Below are 18,849 nucleotides of genomic sequence, written 5' to 3' on the forward strand. Positions count from 1 at the left end.
TAAGTGCATGGAACCAGGGGCATAGCTATCAATAGTGCACCTGGTGCTGTGGCACCAGGACCCTGGGATGTAAGGGGCCTGAAGCACCCCAATTAGCAACTGTTTAAAAAAATGTATTATCAAACTAATGGTTGGTTGGTCACCCAGGTGCATACTTACAAGGGCATTGCGCCACCAGAACATCACTTTTTCCGATGTTCCGGTTGGCAATGCCCTGCTGCATATTTACAAAGCGGCGTCTAGCCACTTTGCATGACTTAACACCACTTTGTATAAATTGGCCCCTTTCAGGCAGGTATCTGTGTGAAAGGGGTGTGCAATCGGAGTTGCTGTAGGCGTAGGTGTACCACAATGCAACAGGATCTGTAAATCTGACGCAGCGCCACAAACTTATGCCACTGAATTGCAGGCGTTAGATTGGTGCAACGAGAAGAAATACTTTTATTTCCTCTAATTTTTGCTCTTAATATTTCTACTGCATTCTGCAACACACAAAGAATGAGCAAATTGCCTTTACCTTTCCGCACATAAACAATCATCCCTGCAACGCAGGCACCCTTGCACTATGGTGCAGGTGTCTGTGTTGGCAGTAGGCAGCATTTTTCAGGGCCAGCGCAAGGGAAAACACAGGAGTGTGACATATTCTTGTAAATACAGCGCATACCTGCGTTTTTAAAAATGACGTAGTGCGTCATTGCTAAATTGCTCGCAGAGCCACGCTGCGGAATTTCCTTGTAAATATACCCCCCAATGTTTTACTTTAATGAGGGCCCAAGACACCTTGCTACGCTACTGTAAGGAACCAACCCTCAAAATAAGAGGTAGAAAATAAAAAGAAAGGGAAATACTTAAATAAGCAGTGATGAAGCCAGCAGACCTGCATTTTCCTTCGCATCTGGGTAAGATTTTATATCATGTACAAGAACAGACTGAAACCCCATAATTGCAATTCACGGGGGCTGTGTTTCGTGACTTGAGGTATCCTACCTTGGAGGCCACTCTTTCTTACCCATCTAGTAGGCTGAATGTCTCTCTAGCCCTGTATGTCCCAAGCAGGCCCAGGAGATTGGAAGGAAAGGAAAGGCACTGATTTGGGGAGAGCACACCTAAACTCTCCTGTAGAGAGTTAGGGCCATATGTATCATCTTCACCATTTGCAATTTCTAAATAGCGATTTTTAAGGAATCGCTGTTTAGAAATCGCAAAATGGTATGTATGTAGAAAATCGCTATTTTTTAGCGATTTCCAATTATTCCTTTTTTGCGAATTCGCAATTTGCGAATTCGCAAATAAGGAATAATTTCCCATTTATTTCAATGGGCCAGGAGGCCCATAGAAATGACTATGGAATAATTCTCAATTTGCGAATTTGCAATTTGCTAATCACAATTTGAGAATTATTTCAAGGGTACATGTGTGTGCATATGGCGCACATACATGCCCAATGGGCATGTATGTGCGTTATATGCCACCCTCACAAATGCACAATTGTGCATATTTACAAGAACTCGCAAATTACCACCAACCTGAATTCGCAATTCTGAAGAGCTTCATACATAGCATTTAAGGAATCGCAAAATTGCGATTCCTTAAATGCTTAAGCAAAATAAGGAATCACAATTTTTTGCGATTCCTTATTTTGCTAATTTTTAATACATTTCAAAATCGGTAAAAAGGCCGTTTGCGATTCGCTAAGGCCGAAATTCTGCGAATTTCGGCCTTAACGAATCGCAAAAGGCTTGATACATATGGCCCTTAGACACATCCTCTGTGCAAAATGGAGCTGCACTATCACGGTTTAGCTCCTTTACAACAATATCCATATTTGCCACCCATTGATATTAATGTCAGAAATACGTCTTTGTAAAACTATCCAGAACAAAACACAGATTAATTACTCCTCGGCTGCAGAGGAGGGATGCAGAGGAGGCTCTAACAATGGCACCTGACTTCACAAGGATCGAAAGGGCCAATGGCTGTTCCCTGCTGCCCACAAGCCACTTCAGTCTTTACCCAGGGTTCTCCAAACTCGGTCCTGGATTTGCGGATCCATGCCTTATTTTTAAGATAAATACATTTATCTAAAAGGGGATATGCTAAAATTCTGGAATGGATCTGTCCCTCCAGGACCGACTTTGGAGAACCCTGCCATAGGTTAATGACAGGCGCATCAGAGAGAAAAACGCCATGCTTTGGCGTTCACTGTTTTCTTTCCTCAAGCACCAAATTAAACACGACTGATCCCAACTTCCCATTTCATTTAATGTAATTTGTTTAATTGCTTTTATATCGCGCGTCACGCTGCAGAGCAGTGACAACGTGCTGGGCGAACACCCGCATTAAATAAATAATCAACAGCAAAGCATTAGCAGAGTTAAATATTCTCATGGCATTGTTTCCCAGAAAAGAGACCAGGGTTTAATAGTAACGATTTTCCTGATAATAACATGTGGTCAAGCCGATCCAGCAAAGGCTTAAAGTGCCAGTCAATAATCAAGCACTATTACTCAGTTTTTGTGATTAGTTTCTTGCTCACCCATCATACTGGGCAAGGAATTATAATTAACAAGCAGTGTTTTCCGCACAGCACAGGGCAATAATCTATTTCCACCACTGCTGTCTCCCTTTGCCCCCATACAAATTGTGGGCTGTGCATCCTTAGCCAATGATATCTTAAAAAACATTTTGTTATGTTGTGTTTTTTGCTCTCAGAGCCACTGTTAACAGGGACCAACCATATACAAATATGTCTTAGCTTGTCCCATTTGGGAAAATCCAGCACAAACTGCTTGGCCATGTCCCTGCTTCAAAGGAACACAAACAACCCCAACATATTAACTCTTTTGCTGCGGCGGCTATTCCGCCGCAGCGGTAACAGTCGCGGGCGGGCGCGCGGGTGAGCTCCGCCGGTGACAGAACCGGTCCGTCACGGCTCGCGGGTGAGCTGTGCTCATGACGGAACGGTTCCGTCACGGCCCCGCCCGCTCAATTAAACTCGCTGCGCAGGCGCGAAATCAGCGCCGTGCAGAACTGTTCCGTCATGAGCACAGCTCACCCGCGAGCCGTGACGGAACGGTTCCATCAATAGCCTGGAAGGGGTTCAAGTTGTGTTAGGAGTCATCCAGTCACGGCCAGCTTGAGTCCTGCAACCACAACAAGGTGATGGATGGAATGCTTGAATTAATCTCAACCAATGGCTATTGCTTGGGCCGCATTCCAATCCATCGTTTTTCGCCCATCATCCCACTTCAAATTGATGATTGACTGGGATGCGGCCCTGAGTAATTCCTATTTGCTGAGATTAATTCAAGCATTCCATGCATCACTTTTTGTATACCTTAGTGTGTCACCCTGAGTGGGATGGGTACACCCAGATGGGAGTCCTGTACACACTGTGTCACTGGAACCAAGCTGTACCTGGCTGACAAGTCCTAATGAGGGGGAAGCTGATCCTGCGTTTCTTGTGTTCTGGTTCAGGGAGGTCCTGGCCTGGCCGCTCCGGCTGGATTGTTCCCAATTGAGCAGGAACAAGACTAATTTTCATCTGGTGGGGTCCAAACTGAGGTGGCATGGTGTGAATAATAACGATGGACTGGGATGTGGCCCGAGTAATTACCAGTGGCTGAGATTAATTTGAGCATCCCATCCATCACTTTTTGTATGCTTAACCTCGAGTCTGGTGGCACAGCGATCACGGAAACCAAATCTGTGCATAGCCATCACACTTAGGACAACATTGAGAGAAATAAAAAAAGTTGTGTGCCGAATGCTTGAAATAAACTCATCTAAAGGCAACTCATTTGGGCCATATTCCAGTCCATCGTTTGTTCACCCACTCTGCCACTACAGAGACCAACCACATGCAAATCACTAGTGGTCAACTCCCATAGGGATAGCCCATAGTGAACTTTGCATAAGGTCCCTTCTGTATGAGAAGACCAGTGTTTCAGATGTTTTGATCTGGACTGCTCCTTTTGAAGGATGGCCAAGACGGGCTTGGTCTCTGAGAAAATAATGGAATGGTGCACCTGTAGCAGTAGTATGTTTACTACTTCATCAGGGCTAAGTATCACTAATCCATAGGTACGTTCTCTCATTCGACTCTGACTACCATAACATCGCGTCTGGGCTATCTGGGCATTATCAAATACCACTTGCGAATAATCACTGGTTGCAGTATGGCTTTATCTTAAGTCTCGGATGCATGGTCTCTTGTTGTATGAGACCTAGGATACCATTGGATAAACGTACCTATGGATCATTGATACTTAGACCTGATGAAGTTCAAGCAACCAATTTGAACGAAACGCGTTGGCTGGATGATGCTCTTTTGTAATTAAATAAAATTGATGACAAAATTGGAGACTTTTCTGGACTCTCTCATTTGACGGTAGTAAACATACTACTGCTACAGGTGCACTATTCCATTATTTTATCATTCTTGTTCAGCATCTGCAGTTGCACCTAACAACGGCGGGTGCAGGAATTGTTGTGCACCAATCAAGGAGGTAACAGGAGAATTAAAAAGCAGCGTTCTCAGTCCGCCATTGGTATTGTTTATGTATTGACTGGTTTGGTCTCTGTAATGCAAAAGTGAGCATAACAACAATAGGATGGAATACAGTCCAGACTAATTTCCAGTGGCTGAGAGGAATTAAAGAGTTCCATCCAAAATGTACTCGACATCAAGAAAGAGCTGCTGTCTCCTGTGTTGGAGTGGCACTCCCAGTCCACAATCAACGTACACCTTGGCCTTCTACCAACCCACGCAAAAAAGAAAACTGAGCTCAGACATGAACCTCATCATCCAAAAAAAGACAACAGCAGAAAAAGATTGGTAAAAACACAAAACGTAGGCACATTAAGGAGCCAAAATCATCATGGCAATGGTGCCAACAAAGGGTAAAAATAGACAGACCTTTGAGTGGTCAAATAATCGTAGTTATTGCCTTCGACCCCAGTTGGCAATCCTAGGCCGGTTTATTGCAAACCTTTTAAGGCAGGTATGAATAGGTAGTGTTATTCCTCATGCTCGCTATGCTAATTTTGTCATTCTCTGAAAAAGTTATATTTTAAGTAGGTCTTTTTTCGACCTTAAACCGTATCCGCAGGCTGCAAACAACTCTCTGCAGCTGGAAAATGTATCTTCCTACTATCTAGCCAGCTCTAGTCAAGTGGCAGTAGAGATTCTTTTAGAGCAACTAATCGAGCCATCCTTAGGCGCCCCCTTACCAAGAGAATACAAGAACTTTGTCCATAGACACTTAGAAGAGAAAAAAATCCCAAATTACAACCCTCAGCAATTCCAGATGAAAATAAGTGAGATTAAAAAAATGTGCACCAGGGCTACTTCCTTGTCCAGCAACTAGATTATATTATTCGCAAACAAAACAAGTTGACCATGAAGACAGGCGTGGGTAAAATATACTTTCATGGCGAAAATGTATATAGAAGCCATTTTGAATATTATAAAAAGAAAAAAGAATACTATACAACAAACTTTATATAAAACATATAACAACAGTTGTGAATTTCAGGATAAAGTGCACTAATGTAAATTAGCATCAATCAATACCTGTGCCTTATGTCTGAAACAGATGGTATTCTCCAAACAACATATGTATATCATTAACCCAATAGATCCAGTGCTCAGCCCCTAAGTGCATTCATATTACAGGAGTGCAAAATTTCCTTAAGTTGCTTTTGTGTAATTAGGTGAAACTAGACGAAATGCGAATCCATCATTTACTGCTATATTTTAGCTTGAAGTGCATGCTTGCGTCAATTATTGACTGAAGGGCGCATTTTGCGCAAAAAAAGCATGAAAAAGGACAAGTATCCCAAGCATCATCCATTTGTGTTCTTGCTGTTTATGAGCACTCACAGTAAAATCTTGCCACGAACAGCATGCAATAGCGCGACGTGGCATAATGACATAATTTTGGAAAACTTACCAAACAAGCATAATGTGATATTCCCCCAAATAGATGAATGATGCCCAGACCAAATTCTCATGTGGCTCTTATAATATCTTATGCACCTAAGAAGAAGGATTTGCCAAGTGGAAACCCAGGACTGGAACATATTGCCCTCACTGTCATCAAGCAGTCATCTTGTCATTTAAAAATATAGAAGTACAGGTAGCACAGGCTCGAATCAGAAGGTACCGGCCAGGACTGTGATACGCTAGTCGTGATGAGGGCTTCTTTTCTCACTCCCTCAGCAGCATAGATCAGTAAGCGGCAGCCTATGCTGCCCCCTTCTTCACTGCAATGGCCACAGTGGGTGGAAGGGCTAGTGTTTCCCTAGGGGATGCTGTACCGACTCCCTTTGAAGGACAAGCATACAACGCACACCACCGTTTATAAGGCATAGGAATATCAAGCTCTCCTGCTTCATGTCACTGGCTGTCATCAGCTGCTCAAAGGGTTAGGAGCCACCAAAGGAAGAGCGAGCCCAACTTCATACCTGGAACTGGGAGACAGCGGAGGATTGGGTCACCAGATTGTCTCTCATCACCTTGAATTCCTGCATGCATCAAATCCCAGTAGGTGCAATCTATAGGACCCACTGCAGATTCTAGACCTGGGCAGATCTAAGGATGAAGACACTCTTGCTATATTTTTGCTCAGTGGAAGAATCATTGCCCCTTCTGCTTGCACTACATCCCACCGTGGAAAGGCCCATTTCGCTGTGGGTCAATATCTTAGGAACCACAAGGTCAATCCAATCCAATGTTCAGTGGGTGGAACTAAAGGGAACACCCCCTCTTTCAAGACAAGATTCAAGTGGCCTTAGATGATCTGAAAAACCTTAAGATTTCAGGTCACATCAGAGCAATGAAAACCGCTTGACAGTATAAAAGGGCTTGGAATCAAGAGGTGACCGCCTCTGTGGAGTCCGATGAATCCCCGGTTGAAGTTTGAGAAACTCAAGGATGTATTTGGGTCAGAACTCTGATGACCATTTGGTGCCCTATGGCAGAATGTTCAGAAAATTGGACTGGACCTTGACAGAGAGAACAAGATTCTGACCCAAGATGCTGATCTCCATTAACTCAGAATATAATCTTGGGCACTGCAGACAAGGGACGGCCCATTGAGCTTCAGGTCCCTGATACAGAGAAGCATGAGGGTGTCCCACTGTGCAATACAGCGATGAGGTTCAAACCTACAGTCGCTATTGGCTACTGGTGCCTCAAGCCCTGCTGCTTTACTTTAGGTTATCCAATAACAGGGGGATACTCTTGCTAACCAATAACTTGTCAGGTTTTTCTATTGCAGTTTGTACTGTATATTCTGGGGACAGGAAAAGGTATTTATGCAAGCTTCATGGAAATGCAGAATAACTACAATGCAGCACTTCATTATTTAAGTCGACATTGCACTCCTGGTACAGTTTTATTTTTATTTTTGTACTAGAAAATGGAGTCTGTGTATTCACAAAGAACATGTACAGTGCTTTGAAGCACTGTAATTAAGCAGCACATGACTCAAACAAAAATTTGAAATAAACTTTCGAACTGATTGGGCACAGAGATGTGGGGCTCGATAGAGTCTGGGGGAGCCCTTGTGCCGTCCAAGTCAGCAGAGGCCATTTAAGGCAGTGCCTGTTCTACCCTAGACTCTGAAACCCCTCTTATTCCTCTAGAGGCCACGCTTCCCTGCAGTGAATGAAAGGCCTGAACCTGAGTCAGAGACTGCAGAGCAGGCTTTAAGACAGTAGGGATTAGACCTCAGATAAACAATTCAATAAAAGGATTGAAAGTAAATTAAATGCACTCAAACAAGAGTGGAGGCCGCCAGAAACCACCATCCATGCTCTTGAGGAGGGGCTTTGCATTGGTGCCAAAACAGTTCCCCCTAGCAGGCTGTCGCGGTGTGGATTTAGAGACGAAGAAGGCCCTGTGAACACCTCTCGAGTGCTTTAGGTGCACTTCACAATGGGGACATTGAGCCCCAGTGAGTGGTGGGCATTCAGAGAAGCAAACGGAGTGAAAGAACCCTGGCCAACTCTCTGATGGCTTCGCTGGTCAAGACCTGGGATCCACAGTCTTCCTGTCTACTTCCTGTTGCACTTGTAGAAATGACCAGAGCTTTTAACTTAGTATCAAGTCTGTAATCCACCATTTTCCATATTTGAAAATGGACCCATGTTGTATTTTAAATTAAGCATGTCCTATAACTCTTCACCTTGTGCCATGTGAAAGCAGAGACATCCAGCTGGACTTTACTTAAGCATTGTATTGTAATTGCATTTGTATAGCGCTTACTACCCCTGACGAGGCGTCAAAGCACTTTTTCGGCGAGTAGCACTCTACTCCGGGACCCATAGATGATTAGTGTTGGAATAGTATAGTGAAACATGCAAATAAATTTTAAGTGGTGGATATATTAGTCAGTTATTTGGTTTCGGAAGGATAGAAGAGGAAAGAAGGTTTGTATTTATATAGCGCTTCTAACCCCTGATGGGGAGTTGAATCGCCTTTTTTGGCGAGTAGCATGCTACTCCGGAAACCCATAAAGGATTAGTGGTGAATTAGTATGGTGAAATATGAAAGCAATTTGAGTGGTGGATATTAGTCACTTATTTGGAGTGAGAAGGATAGCGGAGGGATAGAAGGGAAAGAAAGGTTTGCATTCATATAGCACCTGTTACCCCTGATGGGGTGTTGAAGCGCTTTTCTGGCGAGTAGCAGGCTACACCAGAACCCATAAAGGATTAGTGTTGAAAATTAGTATAGTGAAATATGAAGTAATTTGAGTGGTAGATATGTTAGTCGGTTATTTAGATTGAGAACGGTTGGGGAGGGCTAAAAAAGGAAAAAAGGTTTGCATTTATATAGCTCTTGTAACCGTGATGAGGTGTTGAAACGCTTTGTTGGCGAGTAGCACGCTACTCTGGAACCCATAAAGGATTAGTGGTGAATTAGTATAGTGGAATATGGAATTAGGGAAGTGAACATGCCTGTTTGTTATTTTAAATGAAAAGGATAGTGGAGGGATAGAAGAGTGAAAGATTTATTTTTGTAATCAATACTGTGAGCCACACAAAGTATCCACTCCCTCATTTTCAGTGTTTGCATTATTTTCCTGTATATGTTCTTGCATTTGCATGATCTTGAGGTTACTGCTTGCTTTGAGCATAGTCTAAAGCTCTTGTATATGTGCCTTGTAATTACTACATGTGATTGTACTGCCTATTAAAAATACCTTATATAGCACTATCTCACATGTAAATAATACTGTTTATTTCTATAGTTTTACTTTTCAATATTGCATGCCATATCAAAAAGCATCTCTTACATTCCTAAAACCCTGCATGAAACACTGACCTTTGCTTCATGCTTCTGATTGTTGACTCTCCTTTTTTCAATCAATCAGGATTTATACAGCGCTGCAAATCACCCGTGTGGGTCTCCAATGTGTCTCTCGGTTTCTTCCACCTGCCACATGCATGTGCTAACAACAGCTCATTTCAAAGATCCCAACATCTCCTTCTTTGAAAGTCACATCCCTGCTGCCCAACAACACCTTCTCTCCCCTGTCTTATCCCCACCTACCACCTGCATGAACTCACACACCGCTCTTCCCACTTATGGTCACGCCTAACCTTTTAATTTAATCTGCTACAAAGAAAGTGGAGTTAATGAATAGAATGGTCAGTTTCAGTGTACAAGACCAGTCCCAATAAGTAACATCCCACACTAACGCTAACTTTGGGTTCTGGAGCGGTGAGGGGCCCGGCGTAACGTGCTTCAACGCCTTGCCATGGGCAGTGAGCACTATATAAATGCAATTACAATACTATACAACACATTTACATTGCCAGCGCCTCCCCTCTTGTAATTGAATTTGACCAAGGGCCTTAGGAGGAGCAACATGGCAGTAAGCTGTCCTATCATTTGGCACAGTTAAGCTGTGTCTATCAGGAACCAATAAAAGTCTGAGACAAGTATGGGTGCCATTTCAAAATATAACCCCAGTTATACTGAATCCTTTCTACTGAAGATGTGTGATCAGCTGTATATTATTTTACTGTACTTTCCAGTGATAGCAGTCCGTCTTCTAATAAAGCAAAACTCCTCTCATATAAGGAAACAAAATCCCATGGGTTGGGCACAATATCTGTGCTTAGTCCTTGTTTGCCTCAGCATCCATTGTCAAATGTTATGAGCAGGGCTTTAAGTGGGATGAAAAAACTGGAGGGTCTCTCAAAGGGGTGTGGCCAGTGTAATTAGGGGCATGGCTTTAAAAACACTTGCGCTAAAAATCTGTGTTTAGCATAGTCTGCCGCCCGACTTGTATTTTGCTGTTTCTGTCATTGCATCCAGATATGTGATAGAAGTAACTTCATACCTACAACAAGTAAGGACTATTGGCTTTGTCAATGGTTATTAGATGCATAAGATAAATAAGCTGCAACTATGGCTTGTTACATGTAATATTGAAAAAGCTTCCAATTAAAGCCCTGGTGACACCAGGAGATGTTGTTGCTCTTGCCTTTCAGAAAGAGAATGATTCTAAAGGATTTCCTTCCCCCACAAGGCTCACCTGGCATGACGTCATGCCCTAACTTCTCCACTAGTGAGAAGTGAGCAGTGTGGGCAGCGCACATCGACGTGCCTTCTGTCTCGAAAGGGGTCTCTATCGGGCTGTTTTGCGCCCTGGCCCTTGTTTCCAGACTGGAGTGACAGCAAACTGCTCTTACTGCCGTCCGGTAAAAAAACATGGACCGCCTGTGCCAGGGCTCAAAACAGAGCCCGATAGAGACCCGTTTCGAGGCGCCCTTTAAAAAACTGCCGGTGCTCAGACCCCTTGAGACCCGGCCCACTTAAAGCCCTGGTTATGAGGAGAATGCTTTTACGTCACATGTTCTCCTTAATGGATGGACACCATACTCTTCGACTGGCAACCCACAACTGCTCTCTCGGTAGTCCAAGCATTCCACGTCATACACATTCCATCCAATGGGTTTCACTCTATATGGAGCAAATGTATTCACACATATTACTTCATTATTTCATAACTTCCCTAGTAGTGCTCACCGCCTATCACCGCACTACCAATTGATGTTCAATTTAATGAAAACCGAGACTAAAATAAATATATTTATGAACACAGGCATACTCCACAGACACCGTATTCGAACATTTTCCCAGCCAACTCTTTCGTGTTACATGTCCCACTGATGGAATCTCAGAACCTGCAGGACATCACAATTGAAGGAGAGAAGTAATGGTGGTGTCATGAAACAACACAGCACTCTTAAATCTAGCCCACTTAACCATTTCTTTACGCCATCTGGCAACTTGAGGACCATGCGCCGATTTCTAGTCAATCAATCAGGGATTTATAGAGCTCACTACTCACCTGTGAGGATCTCAAGGCACTGAGGGGAGGGGGGGCAGGGTTACGGGCAGCTCCGTGGTTATTCGAAGAGCCAGGTCTTGAGGTCCTTTGTGAACTGGTGCAGCGTCGGGCTTTGCATGTTGCTGAGGGGGAGTTTGTTCCAGGTCTTGGCCGTGATGTAAGAGAAGGATTTGCCACTCTTTCTGGCCCAGTGGATGCGGTGGACCGTGGCTAGGGTTAGGTCGGCGGAGTGGTGTTTTCTCTTGGGAGCGTGGACGGAGATTCTTTCATTGAGGTATTGGGGTCTGGTGTTATGGAGGGCGTGAGTGAGCAGTTTGAAGGTTATTCTTTTTTCGCCGGGAAGCCAGTGAAGGACGCAGAGGTGCTGGGTGATGTGGTCATGTTGTGGGATGCTAAGGATGAATCTGGCTGCAACATTCTGGATGGCCTAGAGTTTGGGAAGGAGTTTTTTTTAATTCCGGCGGAGAGTGCATTTCCATACTCCAGTCTGCTGGTGATGAGTGCGTGGGTGACAGTCTTCCTGGAATCAGGGGGATTGATTTGAAGGTCTTGCGGAGTATGCAGAGGGTGTTGATGCTTGTGTAGCACACAGCCTTGATCTGGCGGTTCATGGTGAGAGATGTGTTGAGTATGATCCCGAGGTTGCAAGTCCGTAGGGGGAGGGTGGGTGGGCGGGGGGCCACCAGGTGTTGTCCCATGCAGAGGGGGTGGACCTGAGGATGAGGACTTCAGTTTTCTCCGAGTTGAGCTTCAGGCAGCTGCTACTCATCCAAGATACAACATTCTTCATTCCTTCTGCAAAACTGTGTCTGGTGTTGTTGGGTTCCTTGGTGAGAGAGAGGATGAGCTGGGTACGATACTATGTTGAGTCTGTGTTTTCTGACGATGGTTGTGAGGGGGGCATGTATACATTGAAAAGCGGGGGGCTGAGGACAGATCCTTGGGGTACTCTGCATCTGATCTCTCTGGGTTCTGAGAGGAAGAGCGGGAGTCTTATTCTTCTTGTCTGCCTGAGAAAAAAAGGTCGAATCCAGTCTAAGGCAGTGCCCTGGATATCGTTGTCATGGAGTCTGGTGGCTAGTGTGCGGTGGGAGACGGTGTCGAAGGCTGCTGAGAGGTCTAGTAGCATGAGGGCTGCAGTGTGGCCTTGATTGAGGAGGGTGCGGATGTCGTCAGTGGTGGAAGATGTGCGGAGGGCAGGGGTCAGTTGGTGCTCCGGAGTGGGGGTTTTTCATTGTCCTTTCATTGTCTTCTATGGTGAGAGGGGTCCAGGTGAGGAGTGTCGGCTAGGGGAGGAGTGTTGGCTGGGTGGGGTCACTGGTGGAGGGTCGGTGCCATGGTCTTGGTTGTTGAAGTTGTTGTAGAGCATCCTGATCTTTGTGGGGTGGAAGAAGGAGCTGAGTTTGTTGCAGAGTTCTTGGGAGTGAGGGACAACAGTAGTTTCGCTATGGGGTCTGGTGAATTCTTGTATGATGGCAAAGAGTTCCTTGGAGTTGTGGGAGTTGGAGAGGATTCTGTCCTGAATGAAGTTTCTCTTAGTTGATTTGATGAGTTGGTGGTGCGCCATGGTATGGGCCTTGTAGGTTGTGCGTGCTTCTCTGGATTTTCTGTTTCTCCATGCTTTCTACAGTCATTGGCAAGAGCGCTTGAATTCTCGGAGGTCTGTGGTGAACCAGGTGGTTTTTGCGCCGTGTCCTCTGGTGGAGTTCTTGAGGGGGAGAGAGTTTGCGATCCATTGGTGGAGGTTGTATGCATAGTCAATTCTCGTTTTGCCAAAATAAAACCTAATTCAGTAAATCTAGTAGTAGTTTTCTTATTTTTAGGGCAAAGGTATCCCCCCAGCAAGGTTATTCCATTAAAATATTCTATTTTTCCTCCAGATTCCTGCTAATGAAGGGCAGGACCATACCATGTGGAACATTTCTATTCCCGAATCAGCACATCTAGTGCATTTTGCAGCAGCACTCGCATAGAACTTGTTAATCCTGCCAGGCTTAAGATAAGCTGCATGCAGGATACAGAAATTAATTAATTTGAACCTAGTATTTCTAGAAACAGCTGATATATGTGTTCCAATCCTATCCCAGTCCAAATCATTAATTTGAGCTCTAAGCATCTCTCCCTTTTTATTTTCAACTCAGCTAGAGGAGAAAGAATATTTTCACGATTTGCACGATATAGATATGAGACCGCTTTTACACACTCTGTTGTTGTTCAGAGCTGTTGACACACCTGATGTGTGGCAGGTTCAGCATCTCCATTTCTCCAATAATTCCTTATTGTTGCAACCAATGCCCTGTGTGCTAAAAATTGTTCTCTAGGTATATTACCTTCTTCAGTCAAGTCTTCAAACCTAGGCAATACTCCATCCCGATATAGGTCCCTAGCACGGTTAACCCCAAAGTTAGTCCATCTTTCAATTCCTGCTAAGGCTCCTACCTGGGCCACGATTTTCTTCCATTTTAATGGCATATCAATCAAACAGGTTACTTGGACCTGGGTTTTCCGTAGGCAACGTCGCTAGCACTGCTATATCACTACTAGCTCTTGATAAATTGCAGGCAGTCTCCGCCGAGGAAGAAAGAAGACTTCCAATAACTCCTGCAAATCAGGCAGTGAGCCAATAACCCCCTCTCCAGGGTTCGACACTATACCCACTTATTTAACCATTGCAGTTGAGCCGCCCGATAATAAGATTCAAGATCAGGAGCAGCCAATCCTCCCTCCTTTACAGGGTGCTGTAGTTTTGTCGATGCTACTCTACGCCTACCTGCTCCCCAAAACAATTTCAGAAGTAACGATTCCAATTACCTAAATAATTAGAGAGGTAACACCAATGGCAATGTATTTAAGAAATAGAGCAATCTTGGTAGCGCCATCATCTTAGCTACCGCTATTCTGCCAGCCACAGAAAATGGTGGGCTCATCCAAAACTTATTTCTAGTTCTAGGTGTTCTAACAGCTGCTGCAATATTCCCATCTAATAAATCTTGCTGGCTATGATATATTTTTACACATAAATATTTAATGCAGGTAGGGATCCAATTGAGCCTATGTAAATTTAGGGGCTGCGTGACATCCTAGCAAAGTGGAAACAAGTGAGATTTTTGCTAATTATTATGTAGACCAGATACTATACTGAAGCAGTTTAAAAAGTCGATGCAACCAGGTAAATACATCCCAACAACTCGGAGAAAGAGCAGCATATCATCAGCATATAATGCTGCAAAATGGGTTTGCCCACGGACCTACTTCCCATTATACAAATTCTCAGTGCGGGCACAACTGGTCAGAGGCTCCACTGAGATATCAAATAATAAGGGAGATATTGGACACCCCTGTCTAGTCCAGCGTCCGACATCATAGGGTTCAGACAAGACCTGTGCCTTGGGAACTGTACAGAGAAGTTTGACCCAAATACATTTTGTACCCAAATCCATTTGATCCTTTACAGAATATAAGAACTCCCAGCTTAAACTGTCAAAGGCTTTCTCAATGTCTATTGCAATGACAGCTGACCTCCCCTTATCCACAAAATCATCATTCAAGAGAGAGATGAGCCTCTGAATATTATGGGGGTCATTAGGATGACGGGCGGACTTAGTCCGCCCGCCATCCTATCGGAATTCGGGACCGCCCGCCATAAGGGCGGGGGTCCCCTGGGGGGTATTAGGATGCGCCCGCCACAGTGGCGGGCGCATCCTGCATTTATAACATTGTGGCACGCGGCGCTCTCTGCACCGCCCGCCACAGTGCTATAAATGCATTTATGCATTTGCGTACAAAAAAAGTGGCAGGCACCGCGCGGTGCCTACTGCATTGTATATGCAAATGCAGGGGGGTACCACATGTACCCCCCGTGTGCACCCCCCACCCCTCCTTCACTTTGGGGGCCCCCAGGGGGCCCCCAAAGTGAAGACCGCATGCCTTGCCACCACGGAAAGGCATCTGTCATGGCCCATCTTAATATGGCTGGCGGTGTCTACTAGACACCGCCACCATATTAAACCTTTTCCGCCCCGGTTGCAAGGCGACCAGGGCGGAAAAGCAGCGGACGGTCTTTCCGTCCGCCGCGGTCCCCCCTGCCATACTAATATGGCGGGGGATTCAGGAGAGGATGGCGGGCGGATTGCCCCCGCCAGGCTGGCGGTGGCTACCGCCAGCATGGCAGGGGAAATCCGCCTGCCATCCTAATGGGCCCCTATATGTTCAATTATGCCCAGGCATAAAGCCCTCTTAATCAGTATGAATACAAAAGGGCATAATTGGTTTCCATTGAAGAGAAACCAGGTTTCCAAAGAGGAATGACCAGCACCTCACATCAGCAGGTGCCCTATCCTCCAAGATGTTCAAAATATTTCATGTTTGTAGCAAAGAACTCTACGGGTAAGCCATATGCTTCAGGAACCTCACCACGCACCATACTTTTTTATGGCAGCTCAAATTTATTGTATAGTTATACCCCTGCCCCCAAATCATTTGCATACTCACCTGAGAGGACTCGCAGTTGGCTTATTGATAAAGAATCCTCAATAACCTGAGGTGGTGCTCTAGGCGCTGGAGCATAGAGATAAGTGTAATATTCACAAAAGCGATTATTAATAGCAGCTTGATTATATTATGCTTCACCTGCAGCAGAGTCAAGCTCAAGAATCAAAGGTTCTGGTGCTTTTGGATTAATAAGCCACTTCAAAAGGGATCCTGCTTTCTCACGCTCAGCATGAGTACGAGTCAAATATTCCTTATAATCAAAACAACATAACTTTTCAACTTGTGCTGCCAGTAAATCCTTTGCCTCAAGCAGGGGATATTTAAGAGCAGGATTACCTGTCCTGCATTGTTCAAGGCTTCTAAATACCCTTTCCTGAGTTTTCACATCACCAAACAAAGTTCTACGCACCCCAACCACCTCTGCGATGCGTCAACCCCTGAGCGCTGTCTTAAAAGCATCCCATTCAATCAAAGAGGATGTAGCTGTTCCAGCATTTTCATTAAAGTGAGCATTCGTTCTTGTTAGAGATGTCAGACAAAGAAAGGAATCTGCCAGCTCTGAAAGTTTCACCAGACATGCCCTTTACAATACTGATTAGACGCACTCATCTGTACTTATTGGTCTTCGTTATATTGAAAAGGTTATTATAAATCTATAATTTCCCTGAAGAAAAGATCTTATTAGAGCAGTGTGCGTACATGGGTTCTGAACCAGAATGAAAAAAGGTCGCAGGAGGTCAGCCATGATAACTGTATTGGCTGCTCTCACTTGATCCTCCCTGGCTCCAGCAGAGAGAGATGGAAGAAGAGGTAGGAGTCGCCGGAGTGACAGGAAAGAGGTGGAGGCGCGACAAGGCAGACATAGAGTGAGGATTAAACAGAACAAGGCGGCATCAAAGCATGAAGCGAGGACTTTGCAGAGTGAGGAGGCAACAGAGAAAAGAGTCAAAAGAGTGAAGAGCAGCAGAGTTAGGTGGAAGCAGAGGGTGGAGGAAATAGAGCAAAGAGTCAATAGCGTGAGGAGGAAACAAAAAAATGAGTCATCACAGTGAAGTAGCAGCAGAGTGAGGAGTCAGTAGTGCTGGGATCCTGTAGGGGGAGAAGGCAGCTGATTTGGGAGCCAGGAGAGTCAGGGGTCAGCAGGCCAAAGAATCACCAGAGGGTAGGGCCAGCAGACTGAGGAAGAAGCAGACTGAGGAGACACCGGAGTGATGAGGCAGTGGTCTGAGGAAGAAGCAGATGGAGGAGTTACCAGGGTAAGAAGGAGGAGATTGAGGAAGAAGCAAAGCGAGGAGTCATCAGGGTAAGAAGGAGGAGAAAGAGGAGTGAGGAAAAGGCAGAGTGAGGAGGCATCAGTGTGTGGATGAAGAACAGCGGGGAGGAAACTGAGAGTGTCCTGTAAAGGATACTACACATTTAGGGCCTGTTTACGAGTTTGGTGGTCCATCAGACCCCCAAACAGACTGGCGCTTCATCCCCCGTATTGCGAATACAGCGTTGGGACTGCCGCAACCGCCGGGGGTCATGGATCTTGCGATGGTGGCATGGGTGTCAGAGGCCCTAATATGTTGGTGGTACTGCTGCATGTGCATGTTAGGAGTTTCCTCACCGCCGCAGTTTTCATGGCGGTGAGACCGCCATGAAAACTGTGGTGGTGAAGACACGAAGGGGGCCCTACAGTGCCCCCTGATGCCTCAGGGACATGGGGTGCCTGCAGGGGGATACATTTTGTGCCCCCCCTGTGGCCCCCTTTCCTGCACAGCATGAACTTCACAGTTCATGCCATGTAGGAATGGGCTTTGACATTCCAATTGCTGTGCCTTTTTAATAGGCACCACTGTGGGAACGTCAAAGGACTGCTGCCGGACCACAAGATAACTTGCAATCTGGCGGGCGGCCGGCTGTCAAATTTGGCAGTCTTGGAGTGGGGCGCTGGAGTGGTTGCCCACTCCAAGACCTCCAAACTTGGAATCAGGTCTTTAGTTTTTTTATGTCCAAATATAGATTTTTAATTTGTTACTATTGTATTTAACCAGATCAAATATATATTTTAGCTACTATCACTCTGTTCAACTTTACTAACAAATAAATACATCTTGTGTGCTAATCTTCTTCTGCATGTCTGGTAGTCTCAACGATCTGAAAAAGGTAATGGCTCTTTCATCTACCCAGGCTCTAAACCCTGGAACCAGTGACGGCCCGTGGAGGGAGTTACAGTGGGGCAGGAGGGCGGAGAGGGGGAGGGGCAGGGCGGAGGTTGCTAAAAACCGGCATATGGATAATTGCAGGAAAGTAAACAATTTAATTAATAAAACGAATTTCGTAGCTCGCACTGCATTGCATTTTGCGATGCAAGGCGCACTACGAAATTTGTTTTATTAATTAAATTGTTTACTTACCTGCAATTATCCATATGCCGGTTTTTAGCAACCTCCGCCCTGCCCCTCCCCCTCCCCGCCCTCCTGCCCCACCGTAACTCCCTCCACGAGCCGTCGCTGCCTGGAACATCGCTTCTTATTGCTAATCAAACAAACTCCAACCATTTGGCATTCCAAAAATTGCTGAACATATGGAAATTCAAATCTTAACTTTCTCTGAAACTCCTCAGAAATTCACTTAGCACAAAAACATCCATTGAATCATCACATGTTTACAAAACCAAAATTAAATATTAATAAATATCTCTTGCCCAATCAGACATGTTAGAAACAGTCAATCAATTTGATTCGCATAGAATATGCCAAACATAACGAACAGAACAGACTCCTGAGTTGCAACACAGAAACAAGCTACCATAAGGTGAATGTCATTATGGGTACTTCATGTTGCATGAAGTTGATTTTGTCAGATGCAAGGTGGAGGAGATTGAGGTGGTGTCTGGAGGTTGGTACATAAAATGGGATTTGGTTGGGTCAGTGCCCCACTTTCTTTTCCTCCCCAAGTTCTCTGGTTCAAATGTCATCCATATGCATATCACAACACCACC

The 18,849-nt window shown here is 45.0% G+C and overlaps 1 protein-coding gene across 2 annotated transcripts in view; it reads right to left on the minus strand.

The window, feature by feature from the left end:
* The window catches only part of CHRM2 (cholinergic receptor muscarinic 2), a 542,609-nt gene that overhangs the window by 320,177 nt on the left and 203,583 nt on the right, over positions 1 to 18,849 (minus strand). The gene's annotated exons all lie outside the window — the stretch shown is intronic.

The sequence above is a fragment of the Lissotriton vulgaris genome, chromosome 1_2 (assembly GCF_964263255.1).
Source record: "Lissotriton vulgaris chromosome 1_2, aLisVul1.2, whole genome shotgun sequence".
Lineage (NCBI taxonomy): Eukaryota > Metazoa > Chordata > Amphibia > Caudata > Salamandridae > Lissotriton > Lissotriton vulgaris.